This window comes from Lissotriton helveticus, chromosome 3_1 (genome assembly GCF_964261635.1).
Source record: "Lissotriton helveticus chromosome 3_1, aLisHel1.1, whole genome shotgun sequence".
NCBI lineage: Eukaryota > Metazoa > Chordata > Amphibia > Caudata > Salamandridae > Lissotriton > Lissotriton helveticus.
This window is the reverse complement of record NC_136061.1, coordinates 1,963,235,520-1,963,249,606: the sequence shown is the minus strand read 5'-3', so window position 1 is coordinate 1,963,249,606 and position 14,087 is coordinate 1,963,235,520. Positions and strand designations below refer to the sequence as shown.

Genomic DNA, 14,087 nt, shown 5'->3' with positions numbered 1-14,087 from the left:
AGGCAGGGCCATGGCCGGTTAATGATTTAAAGATAGTGCAGCCAAGTTTAAAAATACTGTGTTTTGCCACCGGGAGCCAATGAAGCTTTTTCAGCAGGGGGGAGACGTGTTGATGTTTAGGTTGACGGAAAACAAGTCTCGCTGCTTGATTCTGCACCAGTTGTAATTGACGGAGTTGGTAGGCTGGGATGCCAACGTAAAGGACGTTGGCATAGTCAAGGCGGGAGGTGACCAATGCCATGATGACTAATATAAGGGCCTCAGTGGTCAAAAACCTGCAATTTTTTCGAATTCTCCGGAGATGGACAAAACACGACGAAGTGACTGCATTGATCTGAGGTGCTAGAGAGAGGTCCTTGCTGATGATTACCCCTAAGCTCTTTACGGAGTCGGCAGGGGAGGGAGCGGAGCCCCAAGAATGTGGCCAAAAGTTGGAGTTCCAAGGATTAAGAGAGCCTCCAGTTAAGACCAGCTCCGTTTTGTCGGGGTTACGTTTCAATTGGCTTTGGGACATCCATTCGCCAATAAAAGTCATAGTAGACTGAAAATCGGCGATGGATGTGGATGAGGAATTGAGACTGAAGACCATTTGAATGTCATCCGCGTAATTGAGGATAGTGGCTGAGTTATTACGTAGGGATCGAATCAGGGGTTGCATGTACAGGTTAAATAAGAGTGGCGATAAAGCAGACCCTTGTGGGACACCACAAGTTAGTTTCTCGGGAGTGGCTGAGAAGGTGGATAGGTGGACAGCCTGGGAGCGATGAAATAAGAAGGATCTGATCCATTCCAGGGCCAAGCGCTGGATGCCAGCGCTGCCGACACGGTCGATCAGAAGATCATGATCGGCGCTGCCGACACGGTCGATCAGAAGATCATGATCGACCGTGTCGAAAGCAGCCGACAAATCCAGAAGCACATGGGCCTGGGGGATGTTGTTATCAGCTCCCCTCTTGAGCTCGTCCATCACAGCCACAATAACAGCCTCAGTAGAGTGTCCCGGCCGAAAACCCGCCTGCTGGGGATCCAGGAATTGGGAGGACTCAATAAAAGAACTGAGACAGTTGGTCACATGGGCCTCTAAGATTTTACTGAGGAAAGGGAGCTGGGAGATGGGGCGAAAATTACTCAGGGGGTTAGCATTGGGCTTTTTGAGAATGGGCACCACTGCGGCACATTTGAAGGAGTCAGGAACAATACCTGTGGTCAAAGAGTTGTTAAGTAGTGAAAGTGGAGGATCGGGACAGGCTCGAAAGGCTTCTTTTAGAATCTGAGGGGGGCAGCAGTCATTCGGGGAGCCAGAGCTTACTCTATTCAAGAGGGCCAAGAATTCTGACTTAGAGATCGGGGGAATGTGATCTAACACCAGTGGATTTCTACAAGTGATAACGGGGACCAAAGGTGGAGTAGAAGGCGGAATATTATTTTTAATGACAGCAATTTTTTCGATGAAAAAAGTGTTTAATGAGTCACACAGAGCCTGTGAGGGGGCCGGTTTGGCCAGTACCCGGTCTGGTTGAGTAAGCTCATTAACATTGTAAAGTTCATCTATATGTACAAGCACACCCCGAAACAAGAAATATTTCACGCCGTTGCCAAGACCACTTTGGCCAGGTCTACGGCACAGGAGTAATTTCCTAGACCCTGTGGCTAGTGTATGACTACAAGGTCAGGGCACTGAAGGGTCAGTTCTAAGGCCTGGCCCCTACTATCAGTGCTTCTCAGAGGCCAATTCCAAGACTCCACTGAATAACTCTTGACTTATGACTACAAGGTCAGGGCATCGGAGGCATCTCTGAGCAGAGCAAAGTCACTGAGGTTCCTGGGGTCACTTCCCAGAACCCCTTGGGCAGAGCGCGACCAACTTAAGGCAAACGACCTTTGCAAGGCTGTTGTTACACCGCATGTTTACATCGCTGTCATTACAACACAAGTCGTTACAACGACTTGCGCTGGATGGTGCTATACATTAAGGAATAGTATGATTTACTATTCCAACACCTTCCCTCCTGTTACGTAGGCTGGAGCTGGAATAGTAAATCATACTACTCCTAAGTACAGCGCCCTCGAGCACAAGTTGTTGTAACGACTTGCATTGTAATAACTGCGATGTAACGTACCACGGACTAAAGACCGCGTTGTAACGTCACATATTCCCAACTTAAGGTCATTTGCAGCTGCCCTGGGCTTAGCTTGGTCATCTCAGGATTCCTTGTTCCCTTGTTCAAATTAATTTTATTAGCGGAGGGCTGGTTCATATTCATAGTTTTTGAGGTTTTCTTTCTTAATCCAGACCCGCTGGTATCAGGGAAAAATTCCAAGGGTCGCCTGCCAGCTACTCCTGCCTGGCACACACAGATCTCAGTGCATAGCTCTGGGTGCCCTGGAAAGAGGGGGCAAGGCGCGCCGTTTGTGGTGCTTCACAAAACGCAGCCAAGGCCAACGTCGAAACACCCACTCTAAGCAGATATTAATTTACAGGATTCAAGCTCTTCTCTTTAACAAGCAAGGATGAATAATGCTCCCCGATGGGAGAGGCGTGTCGTTGCCGTGGGAACGCCTGATTCTCTTGAAGGGCACACGGAGGGAGACCAATCGCCGAATTCCCTTCTTCCTTCGAAGCCCCTCCTGGAACCAGCTGCGATTTCATATCCAGGGAATGAGGCAATCTTATCAAAGTGAAAAGAATCTAGGTGCTATAGTGCCTTTTACAGGAAGCCCACTCGCTCCCTGTGTGCTTGACTGCATAGTCTTTCTCACATCATGCTTTAGCAGGCTATATGCTAGGCATGGCATGCCCTACTACTAGTGGGGATATTCTGTAAGGGGTTTGGGATTTGGGATTATAGTGAATCCATAGTGAAAATAGTGCAAGTCTATAGTCGTCTGCCTTCCGAGGATTACTGCCAGAACACTCATCTCCATGTTGTCTTAACAGGCCATTTACTGTGCTTAGGATGAGAAGTGCTCTTACCAATGAGCTATAGTGAATCTATAATTGTTGAGCACACTCAGAAATCGTGACATCAATAGACGAGCGTTGATCACCCTGCCTGGGTTGGACTGGCCTATGTGGTAATCGGGCAGTGCCCGACTGGCTGGTCTGACCGCAGGGTTGGTTTGGGTAAAAACAGGCCCGGTAAGACCCCCATCCCCCCCAAAAAAAGAGGCCCTCAGTTGCGCCTTTTTGCAAAACACTGCTTCATTGTTTTACGTATAATGAAAAGAAGCGAGTCGGGGTTCTCTAAAAAAGGCATGTTTTCTTAACTTCACTGAGATAAAAAAAAAATGCAAATGTTGCCAGGACTAATTGTGCACGGATTACTTCACAATGGTGAACCACACCTGAATATAATTAAGGTCACTTCTTCTCATGCCCCCTGCCCCTGCTCAATCTGCATACATTAATAAGCAGGCCCAGCCGGAGACTGGGAATGAATCTGCACCCAGTTGGTTAAAGGGAGGTAATAGAGGCCCATCTGCGTCCGAAAAGGCCGCTCAGTCCCCCACTGGGCCACTGGTGGCATGGCATCTGAACAGCACAGACACAGCCCAAATCGGCCACTACGCTGGCCAAAAAAGCGGCCTACAGCTGCAACTCAGATACCGGCCCATTGCCCGCCTTACCGATCCGACCCAGTCTGACAGGTCAGTGAGTGGGCTGGTTTTTGGCTGTTTTTGGCCTGTTTTATGGTCTGTCTAGCCATTTGTTTTAACTTTTGATTTCTCAGATATTAAACAATAAACATTGCCTACAGTACGCACAAATCTATGCAGTCTTCAAAACCCTGCAAAACACACTCAACATATCTTTACTAGTTTAAAACTGCCCCAATTTACAGTTTTTTAGCTATCTGATTTACTAATCGGGGCTGCTTTTCTTTTTTGTGCCCTGCACTATTTTCTGACCCAGTCCAACACTGCATCCGTCGGCACCCCTAAACCTGAGCCTTGTCTGCACAAGCCTTCTCCAGGAGTCACTGTAGCAGCGTCTCAGGCAAACTCCAGTGGGACCTAGAGGTCTGCGGGGTCCAATCCTCCCGAGTCTAGACGAGTACCAAGTACCGGCCTTCATCACGCCGTGGAGGGATCTTCCTAGAACCTGGAAGCCTTCATCCTACAACAAGCCCTAGCACCCCTGGAAATAGGTGGGAGTGCACAAAGTAGACCACCCATCCTCCAGCACCCTCTTCATGTAAATATATAAGTAAGAGAGAGGCATCATGAAAGGCCACACTGCACACTATGTGAGAGGTAAAGGAGGCAATCTCTTTTGTCCGCGAATGGTATGCGTTTCCAGCGTCTGAAGTGATAGAGACGACATACCAGTACCACAAGCGTGACTAAACGCTTTGTCTACTTAGCAGGATGCTAGGTACTGGCTCTAACAAATAATACTTTATTATAGAAATAATACAGTAAAAATAAACAGCGGAATTCTACAATCTCTAGTGTTAATATGGCTACTGATAAAGGGGGAAAGGGCATTTGCTTAAGGCCACCATTCTGTGGTTCATGGAATGCGTTGTGGTCTTCCAAGAGGTTAACTTTGGTGAAAAAAGTTCAATATGCAATAAGCATTGGCAAAGCCAACAGGTCTCACCTATGCAAAAGCTATTGGTTTTGCCAACGTATCTTAGCCATGTGTATAGTAGCATGGCTACAAGTTATTGGCGTAGAGGAGAGTGACGTGGAGAGAAGTGTCATAGTGTGGAGTGGCACAGAGTGGAGTAGAGTGTTGTAGAGTGGAGTGGCATAGAATGTTGTCGGATGCCATAGAGTAGATTGTAGGGCTGTGGAGTGGCGTGGAGAGGAGTGTCATGGAGTGTCGTAGAGTGGAGTATTGTTGAGTGGAGTGTCATAGAGTAGAGTGTCGTAGTGTAGAGTAGAGTGTCATAAAATAGAGTGTTGTAGAATAGAGTGTCATAGAGTAGAGTGTCGTAAAGTGAAGTGGTGTGGAGTTTAGCTGAGTTGAGTAGAATGGAGTTTAGCTGAGTTGAGTAGAATGGAGTAAAGTGCAATGTCGTGGAGGGTAGTAGGCTGGAGTGGTGTAGAGTGAAGGGGCTTAAAGTTGAGGTAGTTAGAGTGCTGTAGAGTGCAGTGGCATGGAGTGTTTTAGAGTGGAGAAGTGGTGTAGAGTGGAGTAGTGTGTTGTAGAGTGTAAAGGTGGTGTAGAGTGAAGTAGAATACCATGGAGAGGCATTAGGTGGAGTACAGCGGTGTGGAGTGGCATAGAGGGAGTACATAGAGTGGAGTGGTCTAGAGTGGTTTAGAGTATAGTAGGGTGGATGGGTGTACAGTGTTGTAGAATGGAGGGGTATAGAGTGGAGTGTAGAAGATCAGAGTGCTGTAGAGTGGAGTTGAGTGCTGTAGAGTGCAGTGCCATAGTGTGGCATGGCTTAGAGTGGATTAAAGTGCCGTAGAGTGAAGTGGCATGGAGACGAGTAGTGGTTCGCGGAGTGGCGTAAAGTGGAGTGCCGTAGAGCGGAGTAGATTGTCATTAGGTTCTGTGACGTAGATTGGAGTGGCGATGAGTGGCATAGAGTGGAGTAAAATGTTATAAACTGGAGTGGCATAGAGTGAAATAAACATGGTGTGCTAGTGTACTGCCATTACATTAACACAGACATACAGTTTTATTTATGAAACTATACAGTGCACAAATGATACAGTGTGGAAATGGCATAATCTAGTGTACTGTTTTGTTTTCCTCATATTAAAATATATGTTTAATGTACACTTCAGATTTACAAAATGTAATTGTTTCATTTGTGCTTTCACAAGTCTGATATACTCTGAAATATTTGTGCATGTTTTACAAATATTTAAATTTTGTTGTGTGCTCCAAAAACAGCCTTCCTTTCTCTCCCCCAGATTGTCAGATAGATCCTCTCACTTTGAAATCAGAGAAAGAAAAGTAAACACCAAGCTTCCTCAGAGGACAGAGTCTGACATTGGACCTTTGTCTGTGAATGCACAGCAAATGTGATAAGATTAGAACAAAATATATAGGCCTGTTTACAGAAAGCGAGCACTTGTGGAAAAATTAAAGTAAACAGGCTATGCTACACGGGAGGGACAAACTCAAACTGGATAGCCTAAAACAAATTAAGCCAAAAATAGAAAGCAAGTAACTGTGTGTGACAAAAGACAAAGCCAGTGGTAAGCAATGAGCAGAATGCATCCCAAGGGAAGATTTCAGAGTGTCCCCAAGAAGTGTTAATCAAACCAGACTGATAGGGTGCTGTCTGGTAGGCTTTGACCTAAAAATGAGCCAGTGTTGTTCTGTGAGGGCTCAGCACCATGGCAGACTCTGGAGCTATTTAGAGTGATGAACGTTTTTAATACCGCATTACACACTATGAAGGGGCTTTGGATGGGGATGCTGGTTCAAAATCACACCACTAATTTTGTCTAGCCCCTTCCCCGCGGGGCTAATTCACACATGGTGCGGGGGGTAGGTGCGGCCGCGCGCGGCGCCGCGGTACTTGTGGCGAGCCCGGCTCCTCATGCAGCACGGTGGTGCTGTGCTCTTGAAGAGCTGAGATCGTCACAACTCGCGCCCACTTAATGGAACGCCCAACACAGCAGGGGAATTATCCCGCGTGGGCGTTCCGCGGCAGTTATGACGAGCTCAGCTCGTCATGGGCACAGCTCCACTGTGCCCCATGACGAGCTGAGCTCGTCATGAGTGCCTAAGCGGTTATACTACTCACAGAAGTAAAACTTCAGTGCCCTTGGGATAGGGGTCTAGCCTCCCACTAGGTGCAGTTAATACTGAAATCTCGGTAATTGCTGGTCATCGTTTAAGATTTTAACACATTTGAGATGCAGGAAGCCCAAATTTCTTCCTCTTATGTTAGATGGACCCTAAAATTAAGGACAGAGAAGAGCGAATACTGTAAATAGCATCACAGGATCAACAGTCCTGGGTTCACCTATAACACCTCTGGAAAATCGAAGGTGCTAAGATGTCCTCCGAACCTTAGCAGGAAATCTTGAAATCCAACCGCGGTGGCCCAGAGTGCAAACTCACTTTGAAGTCTTGCAGACTAAACTTACAATCACGGGGCAAAAGGGCCAGTTGGCTACAGGGCGTCTGTACCATCCTGCAGGGGCATGAGGAACCCTAGTGTGGTTCAAGGGCATTCTTTGCCATGCAGGCCCAAGGCTGATGCTACTGTGCTGTGTGAAAAATTCATTGCACTATTTGAATATTATTTACATATGAGACTCAGAATGTAATCAAATTCGAAAATCTTAATGTTTGGTAGGAAAATGTTTGTTGCCACCAAAAAAGTAAGACATATTCTCCTCAGAAATACATACAACAAAAACATATTTCTAATAATGATCCTTGTCTGTATTAACACGTAGCAGTGTAGCAAATCGTTGTATCCTCTGGCTACTGACATGTTTAGCTGTCAAGTTAACCTGTGGTTAACAATGCTTTAACACATGCATAGATTGGACGCAGGGCCTAACTCATTGCCTTTCATGTCCTTGATCATTGCCTTCCTTGTCTATTTTTGTGCTCTTCCTGTATAGAGGAGTATTTTAGTCTCACCTGTTTTAGATTTGTTGAGTGTTGTATCCTTCCTTGTATGACATAAGGGTCTTTACTTCCATTTGCATGTTACTGGAATCATTCTTTTTTCATGGCTGATGGATATTTTTTGGAAAAGGAACTTTTAATGTATGTATGGGTTGTTTTTTTATATTAATATTATGTGTAGCAGCACGGCCATCAAGAATACTGTTTAAGACGGTCTGCCCTTCTCTCACCTTGGATGGCTGCATGACCGTGAGACCACCGCCATCCACTCGTCTTCTCGCTTGGGCACTGAGGAAGCTGATGGCCATTGTGCCTTGTGGTGGCCGAGAACCCCTCCACAGTGAAATTGAAGTTATCCTTGCCGTCAAATAGCCGTCAAATAGCCAACACGGACCTGCAGCGCGGCATACCATGCCCCAGGAAAGGTGGGTGAAGATCTTACTTAATGCAGTCATCGCTAACATCTGTGCCTGGTAAGTGGTCGTATAGCTCTCCAAGCTCAGCTCTAATGGCCATCCCAATATGGCCGCCAAACGTGCAGGTTGATCTATTGCTGATCCGGTATGCGAGTCCGGCACCTATAGTCAAATCTAGTACAGCAAAGATAACGCAAACATAGCCTTAGAGTGGATTATGGTGGGTGCTATACATTTTGGTACCACAAAGTACTTCTAAAACGTTCTCTTTTTAACAATGAATGTTTTCCTAAAGTTGAGCAGAAAGAACTTTTAGACCACAAGCCATTTTTTCCTCAACAACCAGTCTATCATACAGTGCCTCCAAATGTGTTTTCTCAGTATTTGTATCAAACCTGTGTCAGAAACGAAGACCATATAACAATCTGTTAAACAGCTCTACCTATATTTTTTCTGGATTCTGCAAAGGATTGTATTACGCATGCATGTTTATAACAATTTGATAACCACTGACTAGCACTTCTGCCTGAACGATTAGTGTAACCTGTTCACATCCATGTACGCACTTACTCACTTATTCAACCATTCATCTATGCACTTACCCATTCATCCATGAATTCATGCTCTCACTTAATAGAGATGGGCAGGCAAACAAATTAACAGGGTGAACTGAGCCAAGACCCCGTGCACAAGCCGACCCATGGAAATGTTTGGTATGTACATTGTACAGCATACATTATATAAAAATGATGAACTCTCTTCAAAATTTTAAAAAGCATATTTCTTTAACATGCGATAGAGTATAAACTTAGTATATCAGATTGTCACTACATTGAGAGGCATTTATTAAAAGTGATAGTTTTTAAACATGAATTTCGAAACATTAGAGCTTCCCACTTCCCTGACCACAATGTCTTTGGTGAGCTAGGACACGAGTTGGTTGTCATGTGCACCCTATATGTGGCCTGTATTTTTGTTGTTGTACATTGAGGAATGTTATATTAAATACAAGAGGTTTTTGTGCAGTGCACATCCTGAACTCACATATTTCAAGGTGCACTTGTAAGCAATAATTAAGAAAAAGGCGGCATGGTGTAATAAAATATTTGCTTAGGATCACACAATTTCGTCAAGTGGGGAACCTAGGATTGATCCCAGGTTTCCTTGTTTCACATTGTCCCATTGAGACACTAGATGAGAATCTCACTTTCCCGTGTTACATCAAAGATGAATGATTTGTCTTTATTTCTTGGTGCATGAGGTTAGGGCATGGGTGGCAGGCAGAAGCCCCATGAAAGCTCGACTCGTTTCGGGCTTGAAGGTCCAAGAGGACCTTGAACGGAGCCAGAGCTAGGCATCTGGCTCGAGCCTTCAGTGGCTCGCCCACCTCTGCCAGGGCCGGACAGGCTACCGGGCTTTTTTGGTGTGCTGCCAAGCTGGGGGCTGACTTCACTGCGGTGGGGGCTGATTTTGTTGATGGGGACCTGCGTGTGCTTCTAAATAAACAAAGCAAAACGAATGATTTTAAGCACACGCAGGTCCCCATCAACGAAACCAGGCCCCAGCTTGGCAGCACACCAAAACGCCCAGTAGCCAGTCCGGCCCTGACATCTACCCATTATCCAGGCACTCCTTCACTCATTTATCTAACCATTAACTCTTTCTCATATTCACGTACTCAGTTTTAGTTATGAAATAGTCAGAATTATTTCTTTGGAAATGCTCAGTAATATGATTTGATTTGTCGATTTATATAGCGCGCGTATGCCCGAAGGCGTCTTGGCGCTGGATTTGGCAGGACGAATGAGGTGGGCGGGACCAAGTGATGCTCCTATAAGGTTCCACAAGCTCAGTTGGAAAAAAGCCATGTTTTCAGTAATCTTCTGAAGGACATGAGTGAGGTACTGTTTTTTATCGATATTGGTAGGAAGCTTCTGCCTCCCCATCGAACCTGCTTATATTTGGGTATTTGTAGCAGTTTTGAGTGAGATGATCTGAGATTTCTGGCTGGTACGTACCATTTCAAACGCGATCTCAGATATAGTGGTCCTTTAACCTGAAGTGCCTTATAAGCAAGACACTGAGATTTGAATGTGATTCCTATTTCCACTCAGAGTGAAATAGCAGTCCATTTGAAAATATGAATGAGTTAGATTTGAGAAATATAGACACCAGACAGGAAACATTTCTTGCATTTTAGGAAAGGTAGCACACACCACTTTTTTCAGTCAACTGCCTGACCCCATCAGGGAGACTGTGTAAAGAAACACACCTTTAACAACACACACCAATAACACCAGGAATCCTATACCATGAAAACCACCTACCACAGCCTACAGTTCTGCATTTCATCCTCTTCTCCTCTTCGAAAAGATTTGCCTTTAATAGTGCTAAAGTGCCATTAAAACCAGCCCTGAAAACATGTGCTTATGTTGAAAGAGAAAAAGTATAAAGTCCCCCCATGTCTTTTACGTCATGCTGCTTAGGTATCCAACGGACACTGATCAAAGCTAACTAAACACAGCATGTTTCTGCCTTCAATAAATACCACCCTGTGTCCAGAAGCGACACTGGCAGGGCAGCGTGGAAGGGAGATGAGGGGGGCAGGATGCCGACCACCCATGCCACCCCCATTCCTAGTCACCTCCATTGAACGGTGAGTAGGAGTTTGGAGGGACTCCGTGCTGGGCAGCAACTTACCTGGCCAGTCTGTGCCTAAGACAAAGGGGGAATATTTATTTATTTGAAGGTTTTATATAGCGCTAGCTCCACCCTGGGGTATGAATTGCCTTTAACCTCGCTGCCACCAGGAGGTTGGCACTCACTTGGGGCATGGACATGGGTAAGCTTCAAAAGAGAGGCACTTGGGCGAATTCGGGACCAGTTAGGGGGAAAGACCTGCTGTCTTTTGCCCTCTGCGTTGATGCAGAAGGCGGAATCCTCAGATTGTGAGGGGATGTATGCACTACACGTAAGAGGCATGGGCAGGTGACCGCAGCTTCTCAGGAACAACTGTGATGAAGAAAGGCAGTAAAAGATGTGAGAGTGTCAGAGAATCCAGGTGACTCATGGACTCAGTACATGGCGCCTGTGGTCCTTCCGGGATGCTTAGATCTGCTTTCCACATGATGCCAATCATTGAATTCAAGGCATACACCTTTCCGATCTCAACAGCATCCTGTGTCTTCCCAGGAAATAGCGCCACACGAGGCTTCCATTTATTAAGAGCTGCATCCTGAGAGCTTCCGTACACGAACTCTGCAATTCATTCTAAAAAGAACATTTGGTTATCTCTGCGCCAGCTTTAGATTACGTATTAGAACATATGTTTAGACTTCATTCTCCTTGAACGAGTGTATCCTTCAAGTAAAATTGCTTTGGCTGTAGGACGATTTGTCTTCCTAATCACATTTCAAGGACCTGCGGCGATACATTCTTTCAGTAGATGTGATTACCGCTTCTCTCGCCCAAACAGACGTTTTATTTGGGTCTTAGGGATAACACATTTCACATTTTACCAGCTCTACGAAATGCATTGTTAACAATGTTTACAATTTCTGTTTGCTCTTTTTTAACGCACTGCATGAAACGGCGCTATAATTATACGCCAAGCACACCTTTCGAGTTCTTTCTGGTTCGAAGTGCTTTTTCCCACATCTAGGCGCTGTAATAAGTGGTTGCAAGACACCACTGGGTGAGCTACAACTCCTCTGACTAAACCACACTGTCCTTATAATGAAGTATCTTTCAATGTGCAGCATAGGGAATGTTCCCATTAAACAGCACGCGTTTTAAAATACTGCATCACTCTTGCAAATAAACTGATTAAAAAGATTACAAAGCATGCAAGTCCTTACCAGCAGTATGTCATTCAACATAAACATGCACAGTCTCTATCAGGGTGTAAACGTTATTTAATGGTCTGTAGTCAACCCTTGCTACAATGTGGAGTAAATGTGCAGACGAAGCACATTGGGAATACACTGAACAAAACCGGAATAATTCTAGAGTAAATTCACAAATGAATCACGCGCACACTTTTATATCCCGAGCAAGGCATGTGAAATGTCGCTTTTGGTTTGTTTGACCATAAAGCAATATATTTGGACTTTAAGGCTATTGTTTAGCCTTGAGCCCGAAGCCACTGCACCTGCCGGACGATTGATAGCGATGCTACAGAGAGGACCACGGGGCACTCACGTCAGCACTCCTTGGTAACCCACAAAAGGCCATTTCTTGCAAAGCGAGCCAAAGGAAGGAATTTACAATTTGTCTACTGCAATATCCATCAGGAGTGGAACTTTCATTGTTTCTCATTTGCATGTTCTCAAACTTCAAAGCAGAAACCTAAAGGGAGACCTTCACGCCTAGACCCTAAATAAAACAAAGTATGGGATGGGAGCACAGAGCTTGTTTCAGTCCCGGGGATGTGGCATTGTTGAGCTGCTCTTGTCTGCAGCGGAGCAGCTTCTGGGCTCAGTGGTTGGTGTCAGCTTCTTATTTATTTACAAAAAGCCCAGCAGCTCTCCCGCGGTGACAAATTAAGGGCCAGGGGGTGTGTGCAGAACCCGCCAGCTTTGCCCTGAAATGCCTGCTCCCACACTTCTGAGATCTCTCACAGAGCAGGGAGTGCTGGCGGGCCCTAGGCAGTGCCTCTTTGCGCATGTTTGGTGTGAGCGCTTCAAAACAGAACATGGGCGCTTTGCACAGGAACGTGCGCGCGGGCACCTTCGAGGGAACATACGTACCAAACGACAAAACTCTGTTCTTGTCATTATTCACTGCCTCTGTACATTGTGTAAAGATCTTTTCACCCCTGATGTATGTTGGCGTCCATCCGGACTGTGTTCTGGCTTTTGGAAACAAGCATTGGCAAAGCCAAGAGGTCTGGCGTTGGCAGCCTCCCTTTTGGCTAAGTCAATTCCGGTTTTGGTTTGTCATGGTTTTTGATCAACTTTATTGTTGGGAAATCTGCTGGGCCCTTACTAATCTGAAATATACAAAAATTAGCCAAAAGAAAAATTTGTTTTTTTTTCATCTCAATTAGCCCACAACGTCGTCCCTGCAACTGAAGGGGCCTCATTTGTGTGTGGCCGAGCTCCTTGCGAAATGGCCAACTGGCAACACTAATAGTAAAGTTAGCCAATGACCAATGCTTACTCACTGGACGAAAGAAAACTGTAAATGTCACAACAGCAGGCCAATGGATGAAAAGAACTAGCTGACAGCCCCTATAAGTAAAAGTATTATGCATAGAATGTTAGTAAATTCAAAAGGTCTCGGCTAACGCCAGACCTAAATACCGAAAATGATCACAAGTCTAATAGTAATCCGGGTAGCCTGTGACGTTTACCTGCCACCAGACATGTTGTGGTACTTCGAGGCCAAAAGTGGTGCCCTTTCCTTTCCTGGCCTCCAGGAGAGTGGGCTCGGGCAGGCACCCATGGGCCCTGCCAGTGCTCCGGCCTCTTAATTAGAACGCTCGGTGGCCGCCATGTTGCGCCGCTTCCTGGCGCGCATTGTCCCGCTCCCCTGACCTGTGAACGCCAGGCACTGAGCTCGGTGACAGTGCAGCGCGCAGGCCCAACATCAAAGCCGTGGACCGGGGGCCAGGCCAGGGGGACAAAGGCGCAGCATTAATCAGGGAATGCACCAGAAATGCCACCCCATTCAGGCCCGGGAGACACTGCTATTCTTTGCAGACACAAGGAAAGGGGCCTCGGGCTTCCCTATTCAAAGAGGACTACAGCGGCATGCTGGGAAAAACTGTCCCGCCCCAGGGAAAAGAGTTTACTGAAATTCCCCGGCACTCACTACCAGAGGTTGCTCTCTGATCGGTTCCATCCATGTTAATATGACCCTCTGCTCTGCACCCGTGCTGCTGGGAGCGCTTCTGGTACCCAGACGGCTGAAGTTTAACTCATTGGGTGTAAGTCTCACACCTCGCAGTACAATCTCACTCACTGCTGGGTGTGACCCCGCGTTCTAAAGCACAATCAATCCATGGATCATTCTTTGTGCTCGAGTCTCACACCTCAGGTATCCCCCGGGCATCTCATCTTTAACTCACTGAGTGGGAATCTCTTACTACAGTCACACTTTAACATCTCGTCTTT

General features: G+C 46.1%; 1 protein-coding gene across 1 annotated transcript in view; it reads right to left on the bottom strand.

The window, feature by feature from the left end:
- The window catches only part of IGDCC3 (immunoglobulin superfamily DCC subclass member 3), a 362,029-nt gene that overhangs the window by 200,220 nt on the left and 147,722 nt on the right, over positions 1-14,087 (bottom strand). The gene's annotated exons all lie outside the window — the stretch shown is intronic.